General features: G+C 46.9%; 2 long non-coding RNA genes across 2 annotated transcripts; one reads left to right on the forward strand and one right to left on the reverse strand.

Annotated features, from left to right (window-relative positions):
- Positions 1-656: 656 nt before the first annotated feature.
- LOC144121752 (uncharacterized) lies at positions 657-5,803 on the reverse strand. Its single transcript, XR_013312683.1, has 3 exons — positions 5,646-5,803; positions 2,278-2,369; positions 657-729 (listed from the first exon to the last, which is right to left on the reverse strand). It is a non-coding gene; the product is annotated as an uncharacterized LOC144121752 (long non-coding RNA).
- A 1,864-nt stretch (positions 5,804-7,667) lies between these two features.
- On the forward strand, positions 7,668-13,052 carry LOC144121753 (uncharacterized). Its single transcript, XR_013312684.1, has 3 exons — positions 7,668-7,923; positions 10,625-10,716; positions 12,927-13,052. It is a non-coding gene; the product is annotated as an uncharacterized LOC144121753 (long non-coding RNA).
- The last annotated feature ends 4,464 nt before the right edge of the window (positions 13,053-17,516 follow it).

Raw genomic sequence — 17,516 nt, forward strand, 5'->3', positions numbered from 1 at the left:
AACTTCATATTTCGGTTCCGATTCGAGGTCAGCGTGTTCAGTTTAACGCTTTGCGTGTGTTGCCAATCTTTTTTCACTATTATTGCCGCCGCTTAAGCAATTATCCATACGACAGATGAGGAATTGGCGTCTACAGCATTTGTTCAGCGAGGATAGTAAATTGACAGGAGTGCCTGACCTGAAGTAGGAGCATGAAAACGGGACGTGTCTTTTTTGCCTCCGATTGAAGTGTATGCTGTTATTCGCTTTCAGCGGCTCTTCGCGGCTCCTGCAAGGTGAAGCTTAAAAATAGCATATTTAAAACATTCAGTTTCGTACTTGACGTCCCCGTCGTATAGCAAATGAGTGTGGCCGATTTCATACATCTTTGTACCGCTGCCTTAAGTATTATGTGGGCGTTGATTTGCTTGCGTCACGTAATAGAGTCCGTGCTCTGGTAATTCTTTGCAGCGCTTTCCGCCTTTGTGCACTTTTATGACTCGGAAATTACCAAAATATGTACAGCTTGCATTAAGATACGTGTCGTTCCCAGAATATTGACATGGACATGGTTAACCTGCAGCGTAAGTCCATAGAAGCAATAACAAGAAGGACTTAGAAAGATTTTTTTGTTATTTTTTTATTGGCATTAAAAAGCCAGAAGACTTGGGCGTCTATTCTTTTTTTCCGCCGCGGCCCTCCGGTCTTCCTTTTGCCGGCTTGAAGCATACTTGGCTCAAGCGCTGCATTCTGAGAAGAAAAAAAAAGAAGAGCAGGGCGTGGTTACACTCATGTGGCCACAAAAGTGCAGACATTCGGTGACACCCGTTAGCCTGAGTTAAAATAGTAGGGTCCGCAGACCTCGAAACAAGATACCACACCGACATTTTTCCTTTCAACGGGCCCATTCCTCAATTTTCCGAAGCCATGCTTTCCGTGTCATATTATTTCTAGAGACCCGCAGCGTTGCAAAGAAGTATTCATAACGGCAATTGTGTTGAGTACATCTAATATAAAGTAGCATGACTTGTCCGAAAAGGAAGTACCAAGTTTCCTGGTCTATACTCAGCACCCGCTGCATAGTCAGCAGGAGCAAATTTCAACTTAAATAAAAAAGTATTTTTGTTCAGATAGTACACACAAGGACGAATTTCAGCTGAAAAGTTTTTAGACTTTTCGCCGATGTTCTAGGGAAGCAGTCCGTATCCGTGCACTTCTTTTATACCCGTGAAATTATTTTGCCGCTGCTCGGTCCGACTTTACTGCCTGTACTCGCTCTACTACACAGAGCTTAAACGCTGCCGGGAAGTTGCTTCTTTCCGGAACCATCGCAACCGTTCTTCAAGAAGGACTACGACGACACGGGCGTCACATCGGCACTGCTGCAGTTATTCATTGAGGTTTTTAGCTTGTGCTCACAAAACCAAAGATTGACGAGAACATACTCTAAACACAGCAAGCATAATTCGCCTACATAATGAAACTGACTCAATATGGGGGCTAATTTTGCAATGTTACTTAGCACGGCAAAACGTCGTAAGTGCGTCCGGTCCCGTTTCCTTTACTTTGACAGCCACGGTAGGCTTTTTCGGCTGTGGAAAAAATATCTTTAAAAATTAAATCATGCATAGTCGGCACCCATAGATGGTCCGCACTACGCGAAATTTCGGCTTACAATCATGTATACTCCGCTGACTATAGCCAGGAAAATACGGTACACACGAATAATGTGTTATGTCTAGTAGATGGTAGTAGTTAGTAAGGATGCAGTGTGGTGAAGGTTCTGTGACGGTGCTGAAACACCTTGGAGGCAGTGAAAGAACTAAACACTGTGTATACGTGCACGAAAGAAAGTGAAACAACCAGGTATCGGCTCATGATGGGGCGCCATTTAGGTCACCGTCATGTCGGTAGGTGTGCTCTTATGTCTTGTTGTTTCTGTCACCTTCCTTGCTTTCCTTTTTTTTTTCATCTGAACGAGTGCTCTGCTTTTCGCTACTTTCAACTTGTTAATTCTTCCGCCACCGCTTATTGTAAAGCTCCACAATGCGTTGCATGCGTTTCTTCGAAGAGTATGGTGACCGAGCGTGCGTTTATGAAGCCGATAAAAGAGACGCGAAGTCAAATTAGGATGTTCAGATTTCGCTGCACGATAGTCACGGTGGCTTTGCAGCTTGTGAGATATTGGCGCATACTCGCGTATATACGGCGCGCCTAGATATATACAGGACTAGGCTCCGAAACTTTCAACTGGTAGAATGGCGCCTATACACCAAGCAGGGAACAGTGGTCACCCACCTGGCGTTGCGCGATGCCTCACTTCTTGCACCTGTCGCAGCCGCATCCGCCGGTGGAGCACTTGCACTGCGTGGTGCAGGTGCACTTGGGATCTGCGAGAAGACCACGTTGTTACGAGACACCATTTTATGGCGCGTTGCATAGGCAGAAAAATACGTTAAGAAAAACGCAACTATACTCGGATGCAACGCAAGAAACAAGCGGCCCATTGGACTAAAAGGATGCCCTGCAACCAATGGCATCGAGTTGTTAAGTTGCGGTCAACTGCCTTGCAGCCAGCTACTAGTAGGTGCATGCTAGCAATTAGTTCGCGGCAACGTCAAAGCAATCACTCGATCGCATTGGTGAGAGGGCCTCCTTTGATGGGGATTTCCCACTTGGCTCCAGAATTGTAACGTGCAACAGAACGCGGAGGCTGCGGTGGATGGCTGATGTCCTGAGCGTTGGTACCACTCGGCATTCCTGCAAGCTATGCCGAGTTATAGCTGCTGTACGCCTGGAAACGTTGAAAACCTCTACGAGAGTACCCTGCTGCTTCAGCTGGGACGACGTGTCGAAACGAACCGGAGATGCATTTTACACAGCGTGTTTTACGAAAGCCTTGTCCCTATGTCCTGTGTTGTGAATGACCTCAAGTTTCATGTAAAACTGAATGGTGGACATTCGTTGAAGAGTTAAATGGGGCACTATAATCATGCAGCTATCTTTGTTTTCGAAGCGAATGTGCACTGACCACTTGCAAGGTTTTCGGCGAAGAAAACCATAAGAAAAGAAATAAAGTAGAGAGTGCTTTTCCCTCGTCGCGTGTTTTTCGGCCTTTCCTGCAACCCATCTGTAGTGATGTCGGCAATGTGGCACTAAGAATATTCTGACGCCGGCTGAACTCTGGCCGGAGCACTCGTAGCCGCTTACAAAGCCCGTGTCTGGCTACAGCGGCAGTGTCCTGGGACCCGGTCACCCTCGCGTTTCCCACGCCTCTGTTGCTATCCAAGAATTGCGATGCTTGGCCTAAGCAGACGTAAACACCTGCCGAGTGCGGGCTACGCACCCGTGGGGCCAGGCGAGAGTCGCGGCCATCGGCCAGCGGCCGCGTAAAGCAGTGCCACGCAACTGCTGCGATAAACAAAGCGTGGGCGGGCTGCACACGGGAGCAACAGAGGTTCGGCGGTGGAGTGTGTTAGAGTTGGAACGGAACAGAGACTACTGGCGCAGTCTTCAACGAAGAAGACTACAGAAGGTAAACGGAACCTTACTCCCTCCATACGCTCCATCCAGAAGCAGAGCAAACCGAATACCGTACCTTCACGTAATACGACGTTATTCGTTAACGACGGCGCACCAGAAAACAGCCGCATGGCTATTGCTTCTTAACGTCTACAAAGCCTCCTGAACGCGAATATTGCTTGATCTCGAGTGGATGCTAAGCCTGTGGATAACGCTGGCCCATTAAAGTTCATAGTTTTCCAGCGCAACGGCACGAGCTGTGTTCGTCCTTCTTATCTTCTTTGGCCTTGTGCCGCTGCGCTGGAAAACTATATGAGCTTGACTCTACCAACTAACTCTACTGGCACGTTCGTTGGCGCACAACACCGATATCGCCCGCGCTGCCACCTTGCAGCGCCGCCCGCCTAAGACGGCAATTTAGTGCTCCATTTTCATCGGAGATTCGAGCGACGCTGCTGTAATCAAGTTAACTTGACAAAGGGTATTCATGATATCACTCCTCATCAGCTGGGTTATCTTATTTTATCACGGCATTGCCGCCCCTTTCACTTTGATTAAGCAGCTGAGTTACAAGAATCAACACAAAAATAGCGTGACGGCTCGTCACACTTCCGGTGCGTTGCTATCAAATCGAATCATATCAAATCGAATCAAATCATATTTGATTTTCTAGCAAGTATCTGCATGGTCACCTGGGCTAAAAGCTGTACGAACAGCTTGACGAAGGCCTGTTAGGGATCGTTATCAGTGTGCGCAGACAATGGTCGCTTCGGGCATCAAATAACTCTCGATTTGTGCTGCGACCGGACTTCAATCACTATTTATTGAAGAGGGAGATTAAGATCCCTGTGTGTAAATCACCTGCTGAGCTTGGGCTTGCAAGCTTTGCAGCACCACCGAATGCAGCTAAGGCCTTCAAATTGGGCGCATGGTATAAGGAAAGTAAAGTATGCTTTGGTCAGCGTTACACGTTAACTGTATGCGCTCGGCAGCTTCTGAAGAACAACAGGGGGGATTTGGGCTTTTGACAACTAAACGCGCAAAACGACGCGGGCGAAGAAAAAAAAAGACACAGAAAGTGCTCTTATTTGGGCGACTGGGGATGTTCAGCGCGGTGGCAGAGAGGACGCTGATTTGAATTTTTTAAAGCATTTGAAAAATCGCGAGTTTCTTTCGACGCACATAGTCGACATTCGAGGTGCACGGGTTGTTGACCAACGGACGGCATTGTAGACGATCGCGGACATTTGCCGTAACGCGCCCCTCACATCCCTGTCCTCGTCTTCTCAACATAATGGCGAGGTGGCCGGCCCAGTTTCCTGCCTTACCTAGAAGCCACAGCTTCGATAATGCGCGAGATATCCTGTGTTGCTACGCAGGGAAGTGCGATAAGGACTGGTGAAACGCCTCAACTCTCCCCATCACCCACCCCCCAGAAAAAAAAAACACCCAGGATATCGGCCGTAACTGTTCGTCAGGCGCGCAACGAGAGGTAATCAGCCAAGGTCTCAGAGCGTTCGGAGTTGCAATCGATAGCAGACAATTGACACGCTGACAGCGGCAAATCATAAAATGCGTTGGTGTAGCAAATATGTGTTGTTCTGTTGGTCGGGAAGTTGTGCGCCGAAGCGCATCACTAAGCGAGTATAGGTGGGACGACGTTTCCAACACCTAGCCATTGGGATCCAAAAATTTTTCCAGCCGTAAATTGGACACTGCTTTGTAGTAGTGTTTTCATTCATGTACTATACGACTAGTACTGATCTACAGCTCTTGCTAACAAAAGCGATTTTCGCACGATTTTCTAAAATATGTGGATATTAGGCCAGGCTACGGCCGTCAACACACTATTCCTTGGATCTCGGAAGTCGGCACCATTACGCTAGGCAGACTTTCTATACGGCCAAGACTAGATGTATTGCTGTATATATTACGTATTTGACCACGTTGAAGCTGTTCGGCAGTATTACAGCGGAAAAAGTCTGATCCTGAACTTCGCATTAGGGGCCAAAATAGACCACATCCTGGGCCAAGGCCAGATTGCACTCCCCGGAGCATAGCAGCGGCTTCAATACTGCACATTCAAGTGAACAAAAAATCGATAATGGTAACTCGATAGTGGTAGAGAAAAACACAATGCTCACCTCCGCACTTGCAGGCTTTGTCCATGTCGCTTCAATGAATATCGCTCTGCACACTTTCGCCCTGTCTCGCCTCTTAGATATTTAATGCCGTCGAATAGTCGCGCGCAGCCTTTTATAGCCATTTTGCGTCTGTGCTTGGGGCTGTGTGTAAAAACAAATCGATAAATCGATTGGCTCCGCTTCCCATGCGTGCCTGAGCACGAGCATCCTGCATGCCGTGTGCAAACGCTCCAGCCTATGGCGATTTGGAATCGGGGAAAGCGTCCATTGCGACAATGCGCGCTCAGCGTAGACTGCGAAACTGCGGGTGAAGCCACTCTCCCTGCACGAATTTGCTCGCCTTATCGAGGGGCGCTTCAGGTCATCAGGCGTCGTCTGACGTCGCTGTCGCTGAAACTGCCCTCATCTGGCCAGTGGCGTGAACTGGAAGCGTTCTTCATCGGCGCTGAAGCGTTTTCAGCTTCCCAATATTTTCGCAGGCGTTGGGAGGGACAGTCTTTTACTTGGACAATGAGCTGTTTGTGCCGACTTTTTAAAAAAACCTTCCACATAGAAAAAGCGACATCATCGCACACTTTCGGCATGTCGCTCTCGTATACAGGATAGGGCGTTTGGCATGGCAAAGCGGTGGCGATTTTTTTGCGCTTCCCGTAGGGTATCGATGAATAAGGCAGCATAATCGAGAGGATTCGACTCTCGCATCTAGCCTTCCGAAGCGCATCTACCGCGATATGAAACTTCAAGTACCTAGGGCAAAAGATTTTTTACGTTGTTTAGCTTGTTGCATCGTGGCAGTGGTTAAAGTGTCTGACGACTGGGCGAGTTGGTAGTGCTTCATCTTAGAACCATCCAAAAGACGCAACACAGTAAAAACGAAGAAAATAGGGTAGAGAGAGAGAGAGAGAGTGATAAACCATTCCGAAAAAAATTAACACGGACACCTAATTTCATCGTGCGCAGGCAATGCATTAGCAGCTGATGACCACGGTTTAAGAAAGAGAGGTACTCCGGCCGCGCATTACCATTGTGGAGCCACCTAGCGTGACCGGTAGTGATCGCCGCCGCTAGGGGCAGCACGTGTAAAAGGGCTGTCCTCTGCGCCGATTCTGCTGGCCCCTCTTTGGGGCAGCGGCAGAGGCACGGAAAATTTGCGACCTCAGTCAGCATTCAAAGACCCATCACTGATATATTCCTCTTTTCTTTGTTTAACTGATTGATTCTGAACAGGTGGACGGTTTGATATTGCTCACTATCCATATACTTTTTTTCCGACCGCGGAGAGTGCGGTAAATGGAAAGAGAAGTGCTCGTGCCGTCGGAGTACCTCTCTGTTCTAAAACCATTGTCACCAGCTGCTAATGCATCATGAAATTAGGAGTCCCTGTTAGGTTTTTCTCTGTACTGTTTTCCTCTTTTTTTCCTGTGTTTCGTCTTTTGGATTTCTAAGATGAAGCACTACCAACTCACCCAGTCGTCAGACTCTTTAAACACTGCCCCGATGCAACAAGCTAAACAACCTAAAAAATCTTTTGCCTTAGGTACTTGAATTTTTATTTCGCGGTAGATGCACTTCGGAATCCTAGATGTGAGAGTCGATTCATCGCGATTATGCTGCCTTATTCATCGATACCCTACGGGAAGCGCAAAAAAATCGCCACCGCTTTGCCATGACAAACGCCCTATCCTGTATACGAGAGCTACATGCCGAAAGTGTGCGATGATGTCGCTTTTGTGCGCCGAAGTTTGTTTTAAAAAGTCAACACAAACAGTTCACCGCCTAAGTAAATGATTGTCCCTACCATCGCCTGCGAAATTTTTGGGAAGCTGAAAACGCTTCACCGCCGATGAAGAACGCTTCCAGCTCACGCCACTGGCCAGATGAGGGCAGTTTCAGCGACAGCGACGTCCAACGACGCCTGATGACGAGAAGCGCCCCTCGATAAGGCGAGCAAATTCGTGCAGGGAGAGTGGCTTCACCCGCAGTTTCGCAGTCTACGCTGAGCGCGCAGTGTCGCAACGGACGCTTGCCCCGATTCCGAATCGCCATAGGCTGGAGCGTTTGCACACGGCATGCAGGATGCTCGTGCTCACGCACGCATGGGAAGCGGAGCCAATCGGTTTGTTTTTGCACACAGCCCCAAGCACCGACGCAAAATGGCTATAAAAGGCTGCACGCGACTATTCGACGGCATTAAATACTACACCGGAGGCAAGACAGTGAGAAAGTGCGCAGAGTGATATTCATTGAAGCGACATGGACAAAGCCTGCAAGTGCGGAGGTGAGCATTGTGTTCTTCTCTGCCAATATCGGCTCTCTTTTTTTTTTCACTTGAATGTGCAGTATTTAAGCTGCTTCTATGCTCCGAGGTGTGCACTGTGGCCTTGCAACTCAGGATGTGGTCTATTGTAGCCCCTAATGCGAAGTCCAGTATCAGACATTTTCGCTCTAATACTGCTGAACAGGTTGAACGTGGTCAAACACGTAATATATACAGCAATACATCCAGTCTTAGCCGTCTAGAAAGTCTGCCAAGCGCAATGATGGCGACCTCCAAGACTGAGTGAATTGTGTATTGACGGCTGTAGCCTGGCCTAATATGCAGATATTTTCGTGCGAAAATGGCTTATGTTACCACTACCTGTACACCACTGCTGGGTCATACAGTACCTAAGTGAAAACACTTCTACAGCGCAAGGTTGAATTTGAAGGTGGAAAAATTCCTGGATCGCAATGGATAGGAGTTGGAAGCGTCGTCACACGAGTATACCAGTTCCAAGTTACGCGCTTCGGCGCACACGTTAGCGACCGACAGAAGAACACATATTTCCTACTCCAACGCAGTTTATTATTTGCCACTGGCGCGGTTTGGATTACCTGCTATGCATTGGAACATCAAACACATTGAGACCTTGGCTGATTGCCTCTCGTCCTGCGTCAGGAGGAGCAGTTACAGCTGGTATCCAGCGCGGGGAGGGGGGGGGAGGGGGGGAGAGAGAGTTGCGACGTTCCAGCAGTCTTAATCGCACTGCCCTAGCAACACGAGAATTCCCGCGCATTATCGAAGCGGTCGCCTCTAGGTTAGGCGAACAACTGGCCCGGCCACATTGCCATTGGGTTGAGAAGTTCGAGGTCAGGGATGTGACAGCCGCGTTTCGACAAGAGAGAGGCTTGCATGTTGGGCGTGTACAGTGATGTGGACTATGTGCGTCGAGTGAAACTAGCGATTTCTCAAGTTCGTCGTAAAATTCAAAATGGCGTCGTCTATGTATTTATTTGTTTGTTTATTTGTTGCAGATATCTCAAGGGCCCTTGGGTGAAGGCTTTACATGAGGGATAGCATCGCACAGACTATTTCTATATCTATAGCATCGCACAGACTTTATTCAGAATGCGCAGTGACTCAAGTCACCCCTAATGCCATACACAGACTGCTGTGCGCGTACTTTTGACCTGTTACACTGCCCGAAGTACGCTTTATTTTCCTCATACCACGCCCCCAATGTGTAGCGCTTGGCCGCCTTCGGTGGGGCTTTAAAGCTGCAAAGCCCTAGCCGAGTGGGTGATCTACCTTCTGGTATCTGAATCCCCTTCGTCAATAAATTTATTCGAACGATTGAACGCCGGCCGTAGCACACTTCGAGGGTGATTTGATACTCGACATGGCTCTGAGCACACCGATAACGCTCCCTATAGCGACACACCGGAAGTGGGACGAGCCGTCGTGATATTCCTTTGTTGACTCTCGTGACCCAGCGGCTTAATCAAAGGGCAAGGGGCGGCAGCGTCGTGATAAAATAAGATAACCCACGTGATCAGGAGAGATATCATGAAATACCCTTTTGCCACGTTATCTTGCTACAGCATCGTCGCTCGAGTCGCCAAAGAAAATGAAACACTTAATTGATGTCTCAGGCGCGCGCGGCCTCGCATGCATGATGGCCGTGCGGCTGATATCGGTCTCGTGCGCCGAATGAATGTAAAAACCAGGAATTTCAGTGCCATCTTTATCGATAGGCATAGCAACCGCGCGAGATTGGTTATACTTCGCGTTCTGGAGCCCTTGCAGACGTTAAGAAACTCTCACTCTGGCAACTATACAACACGACCATAAGGACGCTTTCTGGTGCACAGACGTCAACGAATAAAGTCCTACTACTCGAAGAGAAGGTGGACGGTAAATTATCCTTCTGGGTTGACCGTACAGACAATTCACAGTAGGCGCCAAAAAACGGGCGACACGCTTACTTTATTCTCTTTCTTTTTCTTTTCGAAGTTCTTTTTCGCCGAAAACCTTGTAAGTGGTCAGTGCACATTCACTCTGAAAACAGATAGCTGCACGATTTTAGAACCACCTTTAACTCTTCAACGAACGTCCAGCATTGAGTTGTGCATGAAACTTGAGGCTGTTCAGAACGCACGAAATAGGGACAAGGCTTTCGTGAAACACGCTGTGTAAAATGCATCTCCGGTTCGTTTCGACGCGTCGTCCCAGCTGAAGCAGCAGGGCACTGACACTTCTAAAGTGCTCTCCATTTCTACAGCCCTGGCTCTCGCAGAGGTTTTCTACGTTTCCAGGCGTACGGCAGCTATAACTCGGCATAGCTTGCAGGAATGCCGAGTGGTACCAACGCTCAGGACATCAGCCATCCACCGCAGCCTCCGCGTTCGGTTGCACGTTACAATTCTGGAACGAAGTGGGAAATCCCCATCAAAGGAGGCCCTCTCACCAATGCGATCGAGTGATTGCTTTGACGTTGCAGCGAACTAATTGCTAGCATGCACCTACTAGTAGCTGGCTGCAAGGCAGTTGGCCGCATCTTAACAATTCGATGCCATTTGTTACAGGGCATCCTTTGAGTCCAATGGGCCGCTTATTTCTTGAGCTGTTTTCGAGCATACTTGCGTTTTTCTTAACGTATTTTTCTGCCTATGCAACGCGCCATAAAATGGTGTCTCGTAACAACGTGGTCTTCTCGCAGATCCCAAGTGCACCTGCACCACGCAGTGCAAGTGCTCCACCGGCGGATGCGGCTGTGACAGGTGCAAGAAGTGAGGCATCGCGCAACGCCAGGTGGGTGACCACTGTTCCCTGCATGGCGTATAGGCGCCATTCTACCAGTTGAAAGTTTGTATTTCGGGACATAGCCCTATATCTAGGCGCGCCGTATGTACGCGAGTATGTGCCAATGTCTCACAAGCTGCAAAGCCATCGTGGCTTTTGTGCAGCGAAATCTGTACGCCCCATCACCAGCCGATACCTGGTTGTGCCACTTTCTTCCGTTCACATGTACGCAGTGTTTAGCTCTTTCACTGCCTCCAAGGTGTTTCAGCACCGTCACAAAACCTTCACCACACCGCGTCCTTACCAACTTCTACTATCTACTTGACATAACACATTAGTAATGTGTACCGTATTTTCCTGGCTATAGTCAGCGGAGTATACATGATTGTAAGCCGAAAATTCGCGTAGTGCGGACTATCTATGGATGCCGACTATGCATGATTTGAATTTTTCAAGATATTTTGCTAGAGATTAAGAAGCCTAGCGTAGCCGTCAAAGTGAAAAGAGCAAGATGGGACTCGACTGCGCTTGCGATATTTCGCTGTAAAAAGTAACACTGCAAAATTAGCTCTGATATGCTATCAGTTTCGTTATGCAGCCAAATGCTTCTGGCGGTACTTAGAGTAGGTTCTCTCCAGTGCTTGGATCTGTGAGCACAAGCTCAAACCCTCGGCGAAAGCAGTCAAGAGCGATGTAACACCAAGGTCATCGAAGTTCTTCTTGAACGGTTGCGATGGCTCCGGAAAGCTTTCAAGCTGAGTGTAGTCGAGCGTGTGCTAGCGGGAGAGTCAAACCGAGCAAGGGCGAATGAAAAGTGCACGATATGGGCTCCTTCCCTGAAACATCTGCGGAAAATGAAAAGCCTTATTTCCAGACGCCTTGCGGTATGCAGACTATCTAAACAAAAACCTTTTTATTTAAGGCGAAATTTGCTCCTGCGGAATATGTACAGGGTGCGGACTATAGCGCGGAAAATACGGTATTTAATACTAATAGAAGCCGTGTATTCTAATCTAGATGTATTTAACACAGCACAACTGCGTGCACGGATGTTTGTGCAGACCAGCGGTTTTCTAAAAACAATTTGACACGTAAAGTGTGGTTTCGGAAAGTTTTGAATAGGCCCGTTGTAAGAAGAAATTTTGGAGCGATATCTTGTCTCGAGATGTGCGGACTCTGCCATTGTATGGTGGACTTCCTGCACCCTTGTGCCCACTGGAGTTTGGTTGGTATATGTGTTCCGGTTTTGTTCCTTTGCCTCAAGGTATATACCGGTTGTTTTTTTAACTGTTTACAGGTCACTTTTTAAACCCTGTGAGAGATCCGTCGATGTGGTCTGTGTAGGGGGTGTTGTACAGCAAGGCGGACATTATGTACGTGATAGAGCTCAGTGATTAAACGATTAACTAACTAAAATTAACCAGTCAACTTTTTCACTTTTGACTTCAAGGGCCTACATTGAATAAAGAAATTAAAGGCTATCAAAACAGAATCTGAGTCAAGTTTTTTAATTTTCTTTATCGGCAATGCATTTCCAAATATTGAACATCAAAAATAAGCATTCTTTAGCTCGTAAAGTTGGCTTCCCGCAATTCACATTTTTGAAATGGCGTCACTGGAATCCAATTAAATTCAATTCCGCGGAAATCCAGTTAACTGCTTCTACTGCATAAAATACACTGACGGCTTCCGTATTTGCTGTATCAGAAATGCAAGTGACGCCATTTTAAAATGTGCATTGCGGGAAGCCGACTTTACGAGCTAAAAATGCGTATTTTTGACGTTCAGTATTTCGAACTGCGTTGCTGAAAAAGAAAATTTAAAAGATGGACTCAGCTTTTATTTTGATGACCTCAAATTTCTTATTATAATTTTGGCCTTTAAAAATAACAGTAACAAATTAATTGGTTAATTAATCGTTTAATCACTAAGCTCTAACACGTACATGCTGTCGGCCTTGCTATATACAATCCACCCGCACAGGCAGCACCGATGTATCTCTTGCGGGGTTTAAAATAACGATCTGTAAACAGTTAAAAAAAACACCCGGTATAAGTCTACCAACATCGAAATCTTGCACGAATTTGCTATACGCGTCAATTTTGTTTAGCTTGCAGGCGTGAACGTGTACAAAAGTAACCTCGATACACGGACACTGTAAGGCGGTGTCAGATATTTATTTCGCTTATAGGTATTTATTTCTCTCTTTTTTTTTTCAGGATGCAGCGCTTGAGCCAAGAATGCTCCAAGTCGGCGTCAGGAAGACCGGAGGGCCGCGGCGGAAAAGAAAAAAAAAGCCGAAGTCTTTCTGGCTTTTGAACGCCAATAAAAAATAAGAAGACTGCTTTTCGGGTTATTAATTCTATGGCCTTGGCGTAACAGATTAACGGTGCACCACATGTGTACCAGCGGTGTACCAGTCAATAATCTGGGAAATGACAAGTGCCTAAATATGAAGCTGAACATATTCTTGTAATGGTCGAGTTTATCAAAGTAACAGAAATCGTGCTGACTGCTCCCAGGCGAAGTGCGCACAAAGCGGAAAGAGTATGGACCTTATTACATGCCGAGAGCAAATCCACGTCCACACGATACTTAAGGCAGCCGTGTAGGTGCGAAGACTTCAACAACACTCTTTTCCAATACGACTGGGTCATCAAGTAGGAAACTGAAGTTTTAAATATGTTACTTTTAAACTCCACCTTGCTCATGCACGAGAAGGCACAGAAAGAGCAAAATCATCCGCATCAGCCGCGGTCAAAAAAGAAGCACCCTGTTTTCGTGCTCCGACTTCAGGTCGAACACCCCTGCTAATTTACTACCCTTGGCACATAAACACAAATGCTGCAACCACTAATTCCTCATCCATCACACACATAACCGCTTAAATGGCAGCAATAGTTAAACAATAATTACAGCGCACGAATATGTAGCATTGAACGGAACATGTTGATGACCCCGCATTTGATGCGAAGTAAGAAGTTTCTTTGAGATGGCTCCATAATTTAGACCTTTGGATGAAACCTTAATAACTGCCTTCAAGAGAGCTCATTTGCATACTTTTTATATTGGTAGCAAATACAGCGCACTAGGCACAGTTCGAGCATTAGGGCACCAAGCTGCACATTTTGAACCTCCGTGTTGTATTCGGCGCTTTTTAAGCCCGTATTTTAGACCTCGGTAGTTATTAGCAATCGCAGAACTCTGCTCTACTTGAGGTGCTAGGATCTCAGATTACGATGCGCCACTCAGCCATAACAAATATCAATCATTGCCTGACTAAAATAACTAGACTTACATGAAGCACCAGTCCTTTTTATGCAGCGCAGTGTCCCTACACTCTAAATATTTTCACGCATAGAGTCCTGCCACGGACCGGTTTTAAGCGTGAAACGCGCTGCTCGGCGGCAGGAATTTCGTTTTGAGTGCCACGTGACTGAAAAAAAAAAGCGTTGTAAAGCTACCACAGTTCAGGTGCGACAATGGCGCCGCTCTCGGCGAACTGTGTGCACTCATCGGCCATTTTTGAATATCTAGGTAAGCAAATGATTTTTAATGTCTTCACTCAATATATGTTTTCAAAATATTTTCCGAGCAACGACGTTTTCAGAGCAAAGTGTAAGAGATCTTATTTCCCTCCGAACTTCGCCTTAGGGTCAGGTAAAGTTCTTAACTGCCATTTGACTCGGGTCGTGTGGTCTACCGGGATAGATGACAAGAAGAAAGGAGAGTTGCTCTCGCTGCCGTTGCTGCGAGTCGTCTCCTTCGCCATCCGGTTTCGCCTGTCTCGGCGTCTTGCGCTCGTTCCAGACGACGGACCACGGACCTGTTTTGGCCCGCGGACTAGCCGTCGCGTGGGGTGCAACTTCCGGTCTGTCGGGTCTGTGCCGGATCCGCGGCCACGAGCGGGGAAGAAATGCGAGAGCTTTTTTTCTGGCGGCGGCCCACGGACTTTTTGGAGGGTTTACTGTCACTTCCTCTGGCAACAACACAACGCTGGTCAATTTCTGAAGTCGTATCGCTATCGCCGTCATCCAAAGCTCACTGCAGCGCGCCGACGACTTGTTTTTCTGCCGCGGGTTACTGCGATCAGCAAGGCATCGTGGTCGGACGACGCCACATTTTACTTTTTGGCGTTGGTGCAGCAGTTTCCAACTTTGTGGGACAGCAGCCGTGATGACTTCTTGATGTGTCCGAAAAAAGAACATTTGTGGCACAGCATCTGCAAGCAGGTGTCATCCGAGCATCCGGGACACGGACCATACAGCGCGGGTAAGAATTTCTTTGGTACCTCTTTGTGTGCGGTTCGGCTTCTTTTGGTATAATAGTGCTACGTAGAGTGAAAAGAGCTCATGTTCTGTTTCGTGCCGTTTTCATATCCTATTCGATTTGCAATTTTGTTGAAGTAAAATTGCACGGACCACGTTTCATCTACCGTGTTTAATATGCCGTATTCATGTACAATTCTATGCAACGAGTGGTATTGTATTTCGTTTTTGTTACAGAGGGACTGAAAAATGTGTTCGCTAATAAGCGGCGGACGTACAGGAAGGAGAAGATTGACGAAAGAAAAAGTGGCCAAGCACGAGACGACAGCTATGTGGTTAAGTGGAAATTTTTCCGCTGTTTAAAATTCTTGGACGCTGTGCCACGCCCAGGACATCGCTATGCCACAGAAGCATTTGAAGAAGAGGCAGTAGTGGCAAGTATATTCCACAATATACCACCGACACTTGATTATGCACAAAAACGTGGTCAGATTCGTATGTGCTGCAGATGTCTTGCCATGACTTAGTTCACATCTTGTTTGTTATTGCAAAAAGGGTGCTCGAAATTTTTCCTGCAGCCTACCAGCTTTTTGGTCGTAAGAGCTGGAAATCATATTTAATTGCCACATTTGGTTACAACTGCTTTTCATTAGCAGCTGTGTATTCACTACAAAGCTATAGCTCTAAACATCATGCATAAGGACATATTGTCAATGGCCCCAGTATTGATGCATTCATTGCGAATTTGAGGAAAATGCGTTCATGATGTTCTTGTACTCCTGTGTCTGATTTCATTTGTTTAACTTCATGCCCTGATGTGAAGAAGTTTATGCTTATTGTGTGATGTGTAATTGATTTTATTGATGTGTAATTTTATTGATGTAATTTTTTGTGCTCACTCCTGCTTGGAGGCATACGACTCTGCAATATTGTTAATAAATAAAAAAATAATAATAAGGGTCCTTCTTTGACATGAAACTGATACCTTTGTTTATTCAACATGTGTGCCACTAAACAGGTGCAAAAAGGGGAATGGGAGAAAGGAGGCAAGTTTCACTCAGACTGCCATGAGGTTTGTCAATATACAAATAGTCTGTTGTCCAATTTTTGCATTCCCAGTTATTCGATAAGTAACCTTGATGGTATTTTTTTGTATTACAGCCTGAGGAACATCTTCTCGAAACATCCAGCCCTACGAGACGCTGTACACCAGATGCAGCAGGCGCAGAAAATCACGGAGAACTTTCTCAATTGGGAACAGCTGCAAGCAGTGCAAGTGCACCTGTGCCTGAGAACAGTGGGCATAGCACACTAACTCCACCTTCAAAGCGAATGAGGCAATGGAGGTCAAATAGTACGGCTAATTCAATCCTCAATAAGAGACAAACAGCTCTGGAGACCCTGGCCAATGCTGTACAAAGGCCCCCTGCAGCTGATGCAGCTGCACATTTCGGAAACTACGCTGCTGCACTGATGAGGCGCATGAACCCTGCAAGGCAAATAAAATGCCAGAAAGAAATTGTGGACGTGATCGAAAAGCACCTTGATATGATTGAATAAAAAAGGATCACATCCAGCTGGATGATTTTTTGTTTAGCACACCCTGTGCGCAAGGTGGTTGGCGACAGTCTTCTGTCACGCCACTGCACTTGTTCTTGACGTGACTGAGAAGCACCTTAACACGTTCATTGCATGTCACCAGTTGGTGATGTCCTTTATTAGTGCTGTGCGGCCTCTAATAATGCATCTCAGGATGAAGCCGTGGTACAGAGTTTATTGTGAGCTCCTCCTCATTATCTGACCATCTGACCATTGGCTTCATTATGTGACCCAGTATTTATGGCCACACAGCATAAATAAAGGACGTCACCAACTGGAGACCCACGATGCAGTGAACGTGTTAGCAATGTTTAATAAAAAAAAACGAGGACATCCGGAGGAATGTTCTTTCTTCAAGGCACTGTATCTGTTGAGGTGGCTGTTGAGATAAGCAGCGTCTTGCTGCCATGGCACCGCACCTCTGTCCTTGAAGTATGAGGATGTCCGTTCACGCACAGCAGCACCAAATGCACTAGGGCGTCCACGTGATGCCTGTTGCAAGCCAAAAAATGTATGCCCATCGGCGTCCTCCACAGGCTGTTCTGGAGAGACTTGCTTGTCGTTTCTCAGGAAATTGTGCAGAGCACATGCAGTGAAGACTACGGACACAACTCTGTCTGGCCTTGCTTCAATTACGGTGTGCAAACACCGAAAATGGTTTGCAAGGATGCCAAAGGCATTCTCGGCAACCCTCCGAGCTCTGGACAACCTGCACAAGGAGAATTGTATAAAGCAGAATGAGAGGATTGAAAGTTTCAAAACTGCACGTTATCTGGTCAGAACTGTAATAATTTGGAGTGGCTTCGGCAGGCAAACTCCTCTCAGTCCTTAATTTTCAGATTAAACTGCACCCGGTATATATGCCAGTATGCATATGGAGAACAGCAAAGAACAATCCTATCTTCTGTACCTAACAGAGAGCATGAGGATGCCAAAATGTGC

The sequence above is a fragment of the Amblyomma americanum genome, chromosome 2, assembly GCF_052857255.1.
Source record: "Amblyomma americanum isolate KBUSLIRL-KWMA chromosome 2, ASM5285725v1, whole genome shotgun sequence".
Taxonomy (NCBI): domain Eukaryota; kingdom Metazoa; phylum Arthropoda; class Arachnida; order Ixodida; family Ixodidae; genus Amblyomma; species Amblyomma americanum.